The following is a 12921-nucleotide window of genomic DNA, read 5'->3' as shown; positions in this document are numbered from 1 at the left end:
GTAGTTCATTTTATATGATGTGCAATAAAAACAAAAATGCTTTATGAAAACCTTCCAAATTTTCCACTGTAGAAAAATAATGAGGGAAACTGGCCGCGAGTTTCACCCACAGCTCCCAGCTGTCCCCAGAATATTCCTGTGAAAGGCCTTTGTGCCTGTAGTTTATCTCAAGGGATAACCCAGGCCTGCTGGTTCCTCATTAACACTTCGGTTCTTCGATAATAGATGTTCATTCACGCACATGTTTACCTGTCCATACAACCACGTTAATAGAGCCCTTACCAGGTGTCAAGCTCTAGCCCTTAGTGCTCAAAGGACGCCCAAGGCCCAGCAGCCTCATCTGGACTTTGTCACAGATGCAGGCTCAGGCCACCAGACCCATTGAGTCAGAATCTGCATCTTAGCAGGATGAGTGGGAGGCCTACTCTGGCCTGGGTGCAGGGCCCTGGGGAGGGAGGGGAGTGAATTGGCACTTCCATTCATCTAATGGAGCCTGTCCTCGTGCCCAGCATGAGGGCCGGAAGGGATGGCTTATAGGGGTGGGGGTTTGCGAGCTGGGCCTCAGGCATGCAGCATTTAGGGAGGCGAAATGGGGTTCCTTGAACTTGTGTCCTGGTTTGTGACCAGATGGAGAGGACCTGGCTCTCCCTGCACGTGCTGCCCAGGGCAGATGATGAGAGGAATGCCAGGGCTCAGAGCGTACGGCTAGTGGCAGATGCTTTGATCAGACTCAAGGTGGAGTCTTGCCTGGTTTGGAAAGGTACCATGTGTTTCTTACATGAAGGGCTTGATCTTTCTCCCCTAGTATGGACTGGTTTAGGGAAATGAGATGGAGTTAGGAAGGTGGGAGGCAATGAGGTCCTTACCCAGCTTCACTGGCTTGTGGTGGAGACCATGGACCCAGACGCAACGGAGACTGTGGACTTGGACATGGTAGAGACCATGGACCTGGACATGCAGATTTGGGTGCACTCCCCTCAGAGAGGCCTGGGAGCCCTCGCTCCTGGGAAGACAACCCAGACTCACAGAATGTTACCAACTCCAGGCTGATAAGGAGATGTTGGGGGGGCGGGGAGGTTAAAAGAGGTAAAAACCTGAAGGCCAAGAAAGGCAGAGAAGGCAAAACCTTGCAGCCCAACACCCTGGCTGGTAGGGTTTGTGTAGCATGACCCACAGAAGCCAGCAGGGGTCAGCAGTGGGCCTGGCTGGGGCTCCAGCTGGGAGTTTGAACCTGTGTGCAAAGCAGGAAATGGGGTGAAAAACTAGCCACTGCAATATAGAAACCTCCACAACCAGAGAATCAGTGGTATCCAGGAAAATAACTTTGACCCTTCCATAGAAATTAGATCTGACTCAGGAACTGGGAAATTAGGGCCAACTGACTGGTTGAAAAGGAAAATAGTGGTGAAAGCTGCCCTCTCCCAGTGCCTACAAGAAGGCTGAAGGAGCCAGACCAGCAATGGGCCTTGCGGTGGACAATGGGTACAGGAGTTCCCTCCCAGAAGCTCTGCGTCATGAAGGGGATTTAGAACAAGAAGTATGCTGAGTCTGAAGCAGTGGAACATTCACTACTCAGGGAAATTGTAACAGTCACACTTTGCTGTGATGTGAGGGTCTCCTGAGGCTGTCTCACTTCCTGTGGCCCAGCCATGGCCATTGTCACTCAAGGCATAAAAGAACCAGAGCCCAGCTCTAGCAGGACCCAGGCAAGGAGGCCCTAGGGCCCTTCACAACCTCAGCAAGGCCCCGCCCCGGCCGGCAGGAAACCTCACGCTGTCGCTGAGTTGGAAAGAGCCTTTCAGGCTGACCACAGTTCTGGGCGAACGGAAAACCCCAATGTGAGAACAACCAGGGAGACACTACCCCAAACACATATACACCCTCAGGAGAGTCAGGAAAAAGTCCGCCAGCTTTTCTCTCACAGAAGAGCCAGCAGAGGGAGTCCATGGACCAGCCTTGTCTGGTGGTGGGATGTGGCTTAGAGGTTGGGAGGAAAGGTGTTAGCAGGGAAGTGCTGACTCCAGGATGTTCCCTGAGATCCCCATGGAGGAAGCTGTCTCCTCTTGTGCTCAGGATCTATCCACTTTGAGTTATGAAGGGAGGAACACAGAAGCCCTCTTGGCCTCTTTCAGGTGACAGAAACCCCCAGGCGCCTGCGGTTTCCAACATCCTGTAGGCGGCCTCATTTTAGCCGCCTTCATGCACCTTGAGGCTGAGGCTGCAGCAGCCAGTCTGCGCTCTGCTTGTCCTGAGCCTTAGCAGACTCCCCAGGGCAGCCGCTGTGTGTCTCCCAGCGCCTAGCAAGGTGGTAGGCTCTCAGGAAGCACTGATGGGAGGGAAGGGGCACAGAAGGATGCCCTCCTAAGGAGAACTTCTAATCTGCTGCCGCAGTGTCCTCCCCTCCCCCTTTTTATCCCCTCCCCTCCTACGCAGAGCTCTTCAGAAAAGACCAAATACAAGCACATACTTCCCACCTCCCCTTATACACAGGTTGCTGCATGCATCCAAACCCACTGTTCTCCTGCTCCACAATATCACTAGTTCCCACTTGCTTGCTGAGGAAAATTGAAGCCCCTATTACTTGGCTCCCACCTTGTCATCTGCTTCTCTCTGTGGCTTCCTCCCTGTCACTGGAGAATGGCCGGTACTTTTCCTCTATTGTAATTTTTCTCGTATTTTTCGCTCTGGGTTATGTCCTTCCATCTCATGACTACCTATCAATACAGCCCACTTGCTGGGGTCCAGCTCCAGGGGCCTGAGTGAACTGTCACACTCTGCTATTTCAGGGTGCAAGTGACCTGCCTTGACTCACAGGAAGACAATGTGGTGTATAGCTGGGTTGAAGGTGCCTCTTGGGACCTAAGAAAAGAGAAGGAAAGTAAGGGGGTTAGAAAGGGTGATGAGGGTGCAGGGTACAAGAGCACGCCAGTCTGAAAGTGACAGGACACAGGTCGAGCCCCAGAGAGATCAGCTTCCCTCCGTGTGGCCTTGGGCAAGTCATTGAACATCCTTACCGCTTTCCCTACCACCCCCCAAAAAGCAAAGATTTGCTGATGGTGAACCTGTTTTCCTTTGCGGTTTTGATGAGACCACTCTCTCCTGAGCATCACATCTGCAGGGCCTCTGGGTCCTCAAATGAAGACCCTTGTGGTGCCCCCTGCCTCTCTGACTTAGGGGACAGTGATGAAGCCAAGAACCGGCAAAGCAGCTGTGGCTTATTGATTTGCCTGAGAGGCTGTTGGCTTTTGAAATCAGACAGGAAGGAGGGTTGAGGTGGAGCCGGCACAGGAAGAGGTGAAGAGCCCTAGCTGATGTGACAACCAGTGGGCTCAGGGACTACAGGAGCTGGTGGGCTCTTCCCTGCTGTCCTGAGTAGGACTTTACTCCTGCCCTGGACGGATCCTGAGGACTTGGAGCCCAGCTGACGGGCCACAGAGAGACACAGAACATCCCCACTACTGTCTGTGTCCACTGGAGCAGGTCTAAGCCTGGGAGCACTGGGATGGAGCCCCCACTGACCCCCTGGTCTTGGCATCCCTGAGGCAACAAGGCTCAGGAGGTAAGTTGAGCCCAGGCTGCCTCAGTGCAAGATGGGGGAGGAAGAGGAGATGGCTGGCAGGAAGGACCATGATTTTTGAGGACGGGCTGTTCTAGAAAGGGGTTGGCTGGGGTGACTCCAGGAAGGTGTCCCCATGGGTACCAGGAGCTGCTGAACAGGACTAGTTCATGGTGTAAAATAAACCAGTGTGCCCAAGGATGGCAAAGGGGACAAAGGGCAGCTCCCTAGGTACCAGTGATGGGACAGGAGGAGCAGGAAGTAACCAGGAAGTGCTGCTGCAGGCAGGCAAAAGGGATGCTGAGCAGTGTGGCCCAACAGTTAAATTTTCAGTCTGCAGACCGGAGCACCATTCCCGCACCTCCTTCCACCATAACATGGAGGTTACTGTACGAGACCCACCCCAGGGTCCTGAGGTCCAAGGGAGACAGTGCAGGCGGGGTGGGGGTCAGCGCTCAGTGCCTGCTCCGTCAGTGCCGTCCTCCTGTTCGGTGAGCAGCCCCCGGGGCCTCTACCAGCCCCAGCCTTGGATGGAAATGAAGTTCATCGTGCTGAGAGGCACAGTAACCACAGAGGCCTTCTCGGAAGAGGCACTGCTGAGCTGGGCCAGGGGTGGCTGCTGGCCGTGAGGTCCTCTCCTATGGTCGGGCTTTTGGGGCCCTGGGGTCCCTCTTGGTCCCCTCAATGGAGGTACATGCTTTCCCTGGGCCCAGGGGCTCGCTCTTGGCCATCGCAGCCCGCCCTGTGGCTAACTTCCAGGTGGGAGTGGGCTGCTGGGCTCCCCAACACTGAGCCTGTCCCCATCTTCCCACTGAGGCTCCAGGGCCCAGTGTGGTTAAGAGAGCCATGTCTTGTGGCAAAGCGCCTCTCCCTCCTCTGGGAAAGGCTGTCTGGTCTCAAGTCAGGAGAGAGGAGCGTCCAAGAAGCTGTGGCCTGACATACGGGCAGCCCAGGCAGGAGGTCAGTACTGTGGGACCCCTACTGTCACCCAGTACAGGTGTGCAAAGCAGAGGCCACAGTTAACATACAGGCCAAGCAGCAGCTAAGGCTGAGGCCCCTGGGAGGGAAGCACAGGACAAGATGAGACTCACTGGAAGAGTCAATGAGTAAATTGGGACCTGGGTCTTCTCAGAGATGGGGCAGGAGCCCAACTATGCAGCCTGAGGGATGGGGTCTGAGCAACACCAACCATAGGGAGCAGGTGTCCTCGCTGTGCCCTGCCCCATGGATGAAGCTCTGGGGGACGTGTGAGAGCGGCGAAACCCAGCTCCACGGAAGTGGTAGTTGTCCCCTAATTGTCCATCTGGTCTTGTTCTGCACCCTCCAGCTCAGACCCTCTGCAGAGTGAAGGCCTCCGGCCTGTAGATCCCCAAGGATGACCCGAGGCGCACTCGCCCTCAGTCCTCCCCTCTTTAAGCTGGGCTTGCAGGGCCTCCCGCCGCTCTCACTGGAGGCTGTCTGTACTGGACAAGGTCTACCGGACCGTCTCCCATGTTCCACCCTGCAGGGGTCGTATCTGGGGTCACAGAGCCACCCCATTGAGGGAGACCCCTCATCAGCCTCTGATGCTGGCCCTGGGAGATCATGGGAGTGAGGTGCTTCCTGGCTCACCTTCTAGAGTCTCCTTCTCTGTCTTTATTGAGATCGGGTGTCCAAAGGTAAAGGCCCAGCTGGGGAGAGGGGATCTTCTCTGATTGGGGCCTGAGTTGGGGTGCCAGATAAAAATACAGGACACCCTATTAAATTTGAATGTAAGATAAATGATGACTTTTTTTAAAATCCTCACCCAAGAACCTTTTTTCTTTGCTTCTTAGAGAGAGAGAAAGGAAGAAAGAGACACATCGATGTGAGAGAGAATTGATTGGTTGCCTCCTCTATGCACCTGGACCTGGGATTGTATGCGTCCTGACCGAGGACCATATCCGACTGGACCGGGGCTCATCTGCACACAGACAGGGGGCTGAACCCGCAACCTAGGTATGTGCCCTGACCAGGAATTGAACCCCACAAACTTTCCGTTACAGGATGACGTTCCAACAAACTGAACCACGTCAGCCAGCCAGGGCAACAATGAGACTTTTAAAAAAGTATAAGTGTGTCTGTTCCAAGTATTAGATGGGACATATTTATATTGGAAGAATTACTTGTTTATCTGAAATTCAAATTTCACTGGTTGTCCTGTATCTTACTTTGCTAAATCTCGCAACCCTAAGCCCAAGCTCAACAGGGCAAGAAAGATGGGTTTCTGCTAAGGAGGGAGTGTTGCCCCCCAACACGGAGAAGCTAATGGAACCACAGAGGAAAGGGAGTTTGTCCCCCCACCTTCTCAGGCACACACAGGCCCTGCCTTTTCTCCCCCTGCCTGCAGTTGTCCCTCCTTTGTCACTTTCCCTGGTCCGGTGGTTCTCAACGCTGGCTGCTCATTAGAATCACCAGGGTGGCCTTAAAATCTATCCCTGTTGGGGCCTTGGCCAGGTATCTAGCTCAGTTTGTTGAAGTGTCATCCCGATGCACCAAGGTTGTGGGTTCGATCCCCGGTAGGGGCAAGTGCAGGAAGCAACCAATGAATGAACAGATCAATGTTTTTCTCCCTCCCCTTTTTCTTTCTCTCTCTCTCTCAAATCAATAAATAAAAATGAAAAAATAATTAAATAAAATATAACCATGTTGGGGTCCTAGCCCAGACCAATTAAATTCCAGGTGGTTGGGCTGAGCAGTGGCATTTTAAAAATAGCATTCCATTTTTAAAAAAAAGAATGTTCATAATCCAGCAATTCCGCTTCTGAGTATATGTACCCCGAAGAATTGAAAGCAGGTACTTGAACAGCTATTTGTGCACCCATGTTCCTAGCTGCATTAGTCAAAGAGCCAAAAAGTGAAAACAACCCAAGTGTCCATCGACAGAGGAGTAAATAATCAAAATGTGGTCTTCCATAAAATGTGATATTATTTAGTCTTAAGAAGGAATGACATTCTGATATATGTTACAACATATATGAACCTGAAAAACATTATTCTCTGTGAAAGAGGTCAGATGCAAAAGGACAAATATTGTATGATCCTAATTACATGTGACCCCTAGATGGTCAAATTCTTGCAGAAAGTAGAATGGTGGGTGCCAGGGGCTGCGAAGTGGGGAATGAAGAGTTAGTGTTTAATGAGCACAGGTTTTCTATTTGGGAAGATGAAAAACTTTGAGAGGTACATGTTGGTGATAGCTGCACAACACTAGAAATGTGCTTAGTGGCACTGAATTGTACACCGAGAAAAGGTTAAAATGGTAACTTTTATGATATGCATATTTTACTACAATAAAAACATTAAATTAAAAATATATTTCTCCAGAAAATGTCCTTCCAGAGAACTGAGAAGCACTGATGCTTATTTAACATGGTCTCCTCTTACTCTTGGCCACCACCTTATCACCAACAAACAGTAGCATTCTTTGTCACCTGGTGGGTGCACCTGGCCAAGATCTACCTCTGGGCCATCCCTTACATCACCCAGTCCAAAAGCAGGACAGAGACCCTAGAGATACACTAAGAGGCTGCAATAACATTGCTTCATTTTGGTTTATGTGTATTTGAATTTTAGAGGGCTGCTACCATAACTTTTTTTAAGTTGAGCTATAATTCACTGAGAGTTAAGTGAGCCAATAGATTTTTATATGTTTATACACCTGTATATACACCCTCCAGAGCAATATATAGAAGTTCCCAGCACCCTAGAAGGCTCTTTCATGCCCCTGTTCAGTAGAACTGCCCCCAAGGGTAACCCCTACTTTGACTTCTATCATTTCAGATGGGTTTGGCCTGGTTTTAGACTCCCCATAAATGAAATCACAAAGTGTGTTCTTTTTGGTGTCAGACTTTTTTTCACTAAACATGTCTGTAAGAGTCAGCCATATTGTTGAGTGTGTCAATAGTTTATTCTTTCTCATTACTATGCAGGATTTGATTGTATGAACATAACAAAAGAATCTCACTTATTGTTTTTTAAAATATTCTATTTATTTATTCATAGAGAGAGGGGAGGGAGACAAAGAGGAAGAGAAACATTGATGTGAGAGAGAAATATTGATGACTCCTGCAACCCAGGAATGTCCCCTGACCAGGAATCAAACTGGTGACCTTTCAGTTTACGGGCAATGCCCAACTAAATAAGCCACAACAGACAGAGCTCACTTTATATTGTTGATGAACATTGGTTGTTTCTACTTTTTTGGACATTATGAGTAAAGCTACTATGAACATTCTGGTAGTGTGTTTTGGTGGACATAAGCACTCATTTCCATTTGGCATATACTCAGAAAAGGAATTGCTGGGTCACAGAAATATGTATATTTAGCCTTATTACTACCAAACCTTTTTTCTAAAGTGATTTTAATTTGCATTTCTCTGATGATTAATGATACTCTCTTTTGTGACATGTCTTCAAATTTTTTGGCCCATTTTTAATTGGGCTGTTTGTTTATTACTGATTTTGTGTGTGTGTGTGTATGTCTGGGACATCTTCTCCTAATCAGTGGTTTGCTTTTTCGCCCTTTAAAGGCTGTCTTCTAATGACAGATGTTCCTAATTTTAATAAATCCCAACATATCATTCTTTCTTTTCATGGTTATTGCTTTTTGTGTTTCATTTAGTTTTTACCTAGCCCAAGTTTGTAGAGATATTCTCTTGTATTGTGCTTTATTGTTTTAGCTTTCACATTTAGATCTTTGATCCAGCTTGAATTAATTTTTGTGTATGGTGTGAATTAATTTTGTGTAGGGGTGCAGGTTCATTTTGCCCATATGACTATCTCATTAGCCAGCACAATTTAATGCAAAATCATCCTTCTTCCACTGAATGTCAGTGGAGCTTTGTTGTAAATCGGGTGACCATATTGGTGTGGGTCTGTTTCTAAACTCTGTTTTATTGCATTGGTCTATTTGTCTGCCCTTGTGCCAATGCCTATAGCTCTATATTGTCTTGATATTGTTTAATGTAAGTCCTTCAGAATTTTTTTTCAAAATTATTTGGCAATTTCAGGGTCTTTTGCATTTACCTATATGTTTTAGAATCAGCTTGCTAATTTATCCCCTCCCCTTCCCCATAAAACAGCCTGCCGGCATTTTTATTGGGATGTTATTCAATCTATAAATCAGTTTGGGAAGAATTGGTGTCTTAATAGTATGGAGTCTTTCAATCCATAAACATGGTAAGTCCTTCCTTTCCTTCTTTAATTTCTCTTCGTATTGTTTTATAGTTTTCAGTGTAGACTTCTTGCAAACTTTTTGCTAGAGTTATAGATATTTGATTTTGAAATGGTATTTTAAATATTAATTTTCAGTTTGTTGCTAGCATGTAGAAATATAACTTACCTTTTTGTGTATCGATATTGTGTCCAGAAACCTTGCTAAGTTCACATATTAGTTCTAATAGTTCAATGTACACATTGGATTTTCAATGTATACAATCGTATCAACTGTTAACAGTGACAACTTTGTTTTTTCTTGTTCCAATCTTGATATCTTTTATTTCTTTCATTTGACCTATTGTACTAGCACCTAATATTTTAAAAAAACAAACAAAACCACCAACCATAAGAGATTACTTTTGGGGAATGGAAGCACGGTATATATTTACTTTTGTATTGTTTAAATGTTTTTAAGAAGCAAGTATTACTTTTATAATTATATGATCAATTTATTTAATTGAGAAGGAAGGAATACATGTTTATTAGAAAAATCTAAGCAATTGAAATTCACAAAATTAAAAAAAAACTATTTCTTAAACTTATATTTCTAATTTTTCTATAGCCTTACAAAAATGGTATCCTCTAAATAAAGACATTAGATTCCTTCATAATTCTCCTCTACACTTTAATATTTTTCACATAAAAGTATATTTTAAAACATTAAGGAAGCTCAACACGTTCCAAGTAAGATTAACTCAAAGAGACCCACACCAAGACAAATTAAAATCAAACTTTCAAAAGACAAAGAGAAAATCGTGAAATCAGCAAGATAAAAGGAAATTGTCATACACAAGGGATCCTCAATAAGATTATCAGAAGACTTCTCATCAGGAACTTTGGAGGCCAGAAAACAGTAGACTGATCTATTTAAAGTATTCAAAGAAAAAGCCCTGCTAACTAAGAATCCTATATCCAGCAAAAATGTCCTTTAAAAGGGAGGTAGAAATTAAGACATTCTCAGATAACCAAAAGTGGAAGGGGTTCATGACCACTAGGCTTTCCTCACAGGAAATACTCATGGGAATTCTGCAGGGTAAAATAAAAAGACACTATATAGTAGTAACTCAAAGCCATATAGAGAAATAAAGATCTCAAAAAAAGTAAATATATGGGCAATTATAAACAGTAGTATTATTGTAACAATCATTTTTACTGTACTTTTTGTTTTCTACATGATTTAAGAGATCATTACATTTAAAGAAAATAACCCCAATTATTAGTGTGCATACAAGTACTGTATTACTGTAACCTTGGTTTATAACCCTAAATTTTGTTTTCTACAAAATTTAAGAGGCTAATAAATTTTTAAAAAATTATTAGTTTATGTTTGGAAGCACACAATGTATAAAGATGTAATATAGTGACATCAACAACCAAAAGGAGTAGGGACAGGGATGTAAAGGGGCAAAGTTTTGTATGTTATTGAAGTTAAGCTGTTATAAATTCAAATTACAGAGTTATAATTTTTGGATGTTAATTGTAATCTCATGGTAACCACAAAAATAAATAAAAAAGAAATGAAAATATTTCATTACAAAAGATCAACTAAAACAAGACTGTAATGCAAGAAATGAGGGTGGAAAGCTATAAAGTATAAAGAAAACAAATAGTATAATAGAAATAAGTCCCTCCTTATCAGTAGTTACGTTAAAAGTAAATGGATTAAATTCTCCAATCAAACTGGCAGAATGGATAAAAACACATGATCCAACTTTCTGCCATATACAAGAGACTCACTTGAGGCCTGAAGACACAAATAAATTGAAAGTGGAAGAATGGGAAAAGACATTCCATGAGAAGAGGAACCAAAAGAGAGCAGGGCAGTGACTATACTGACATCAGACAAAATATACTTTGATTCAAAAGAGTTTATAAGAGACACAGAGGGACATTATATATTAATAAAAGATTCAAACAGCAAGAAAATATAATAATTATAAACATTATGTACCTAATGACAGACCATCAAAATGTATGAAGCAAAAGTTGACATACCTGAAGGGAGAAATAGACAGTTCCACAAAACTAGCTGGAGACTTCAATATACCACTCACAATGATGGATAGAACAGCCAGATAAAAGACGTAAAGAAATACAGGGTCTGGCAGAAGTAATGCGGGCTTGAGTGTGGTTAGTAAGGTAATAATATGGGTGTGATAATTTATAGTTTTAATTTGAACATTTCACCTAAAACGTCATATGGTGTTCTTGAGTGTGATGTTGTTATATTACAGAATTACATGCTTATGATTTTGTAACAAAAGGTTTTGTAATAAAAAAGGAGAATTATTTGTGTCAAACTCAGTAGAAGACAACACTATAAATCAACTAGATCTAACAGACACATGCAGATCACTCTACCCAAAAACAACAGAATACATATTCTTCTCAAGAGCACATGGAACATTTTCCAGGATAGAACATGTGTTAGGGGACAAATTGTCAACAAAATTTTAAAGATAGATATCATTCCAAGAGTCTTCTCCAACCACAATGTGATGAAGTTAGAAAACAATAACGGAAGGGACACTGGGAAATTTATAAAACCATGGAAGTTAAACAACATACTTTAAAATAAATAAATAACTTATTAAAGAAGAAATCACAATGGAAATTAGGAAATACTCAGAGATGAATGGAAATGAAAACACAACATTCCAAATTTATAGGACACAGTGAAATTAATGCTTAGGGGGAAATTGATAGCTATAAACAATGTTTCAGGATCATCTTTGTGCACTTGACAAATCATTTTTTTTTATCATTGAATTTAAGAGAAAGAGGAAGGGAGAGAGAGCAAGAGAGAAACATCAATTTCTTCTTCCACTTATTTATGTATTCATTGGTTGGCTCTTGTATGTGCCCTGACTGGGGGTTGAACTTACAACCTTAGTTTATCAAGATGATGTTCTAACCAACTGAGCTACTCAAACAGGGCTCCAATTATTTCTTCAGGATAATTCCCAGAAGTGGAACTTCTGGATCAAAGGATATTTGGTGGCAATAGATAATGACAAAGTATGATCCAGAAGTGTACTAATTTAACTTCCCACCTACTATATATTAAGATTCCTACTATTCCCACATTCTTGTGAATGCAACCTGTTATGTCATTATAATCTTTGCCAATTAGACAAATGAAAAATGATAGCTCGTTGTTTTTTTATCTTTAGTGAGATTGAGTACGCTTTCAGTATCTTGATCATTTATGCTTCTTTGAATTATATGTCCTTTTTTTCTATTTCTACTGTTTCTGTAATTGTCTGTGTCTCTAATTCTATCTGTACTCACTTCATTCTTACTGATTTATAAAATCTCCCTATATGTTAAGGATATTAATGTTCTTTTTAAATTTTTAAAAAAATTTTCTGTTTACTTTTAGAGAGAGAGGAAGGGAGGGAGAAAGAGAGGGAGAGAAACATCAATGTGTGGTTGCCTCTCATGTGCCTCCCACTGGGGACCTGGCCTGTAACCCAGGCATGTGCTCTGACTGGGAATCGAACTGGCAACCCTTTGGTTCACAGGCTGGTACCCAAACTACTGAGCCACACTAACCAGGGCTTCATGTTCCTTTATGTATGTTGCTAATGTTGACTCCTGGCTTGATGTTTTTGTCAGTTTTATTTGGGGTAGTTATTATTATTTAGAAATATTAAAATAAGGCTAATTTTTTAGGCTTCCCTTTATGACTTCTGGATTTTATATCTTGCTTAAAAAAGTCTTCCTGCTCTGGCCAGGTGCCCCAGTTGGTTAAAGCATTGTCCTGTACACCAAAAGTTTGCAGGTTTGATTCCCAGTCGCGGTGTGTATAGGAAGCAACTGATCAATGTTCCTCTCTCACATTGATGTTTCTCTCTCCCTACCGCTCCCCCGCTTCCTCTCTCTAAAATCAATGAACATATCCGCAGGTGAGGATTTAAATATTCTTTCTTACACAAAGAATGCTTTCAACTATTCTCGCCTATTTTTTTAGTGTGCTTTTATGGTTTTATATTTATAATTTAAAGTCTTTAATCCAAATTGAAATTAAATTTTGTGTTCAATGTGCAGTAAAACTCCAAAAAGATTTTTCATAAGCTAAACAATTGCCCTAACAGCATTTCCACTGATTGGAAACTTCCAATCAG

This window comes from Pteronotus mesoamericanus, unplaced genomic scaffold (assembly GCF_021234165.1).
Source record: "Pteronotus mesoamericanus isolate MK-2021 breed Mesoamerican mustached bat unplaced genomic scaffold, CSHL_Meso_final scaffold_167, whole genome shotgun sequence".
In the NCBI taxonomy this organism is placed as follows: domain Eukaryota; kingdom Metazoa; phylum Chordata; class Mammalia; order Chiroptera; family Mormoopidae; genus Pteronotus; species Pteronotus mesoamericanus.
The sequence above is the reverse complement of the archived record's forward strand: the minus strand, read 5'-3'. Positions refer to the sequence as shown.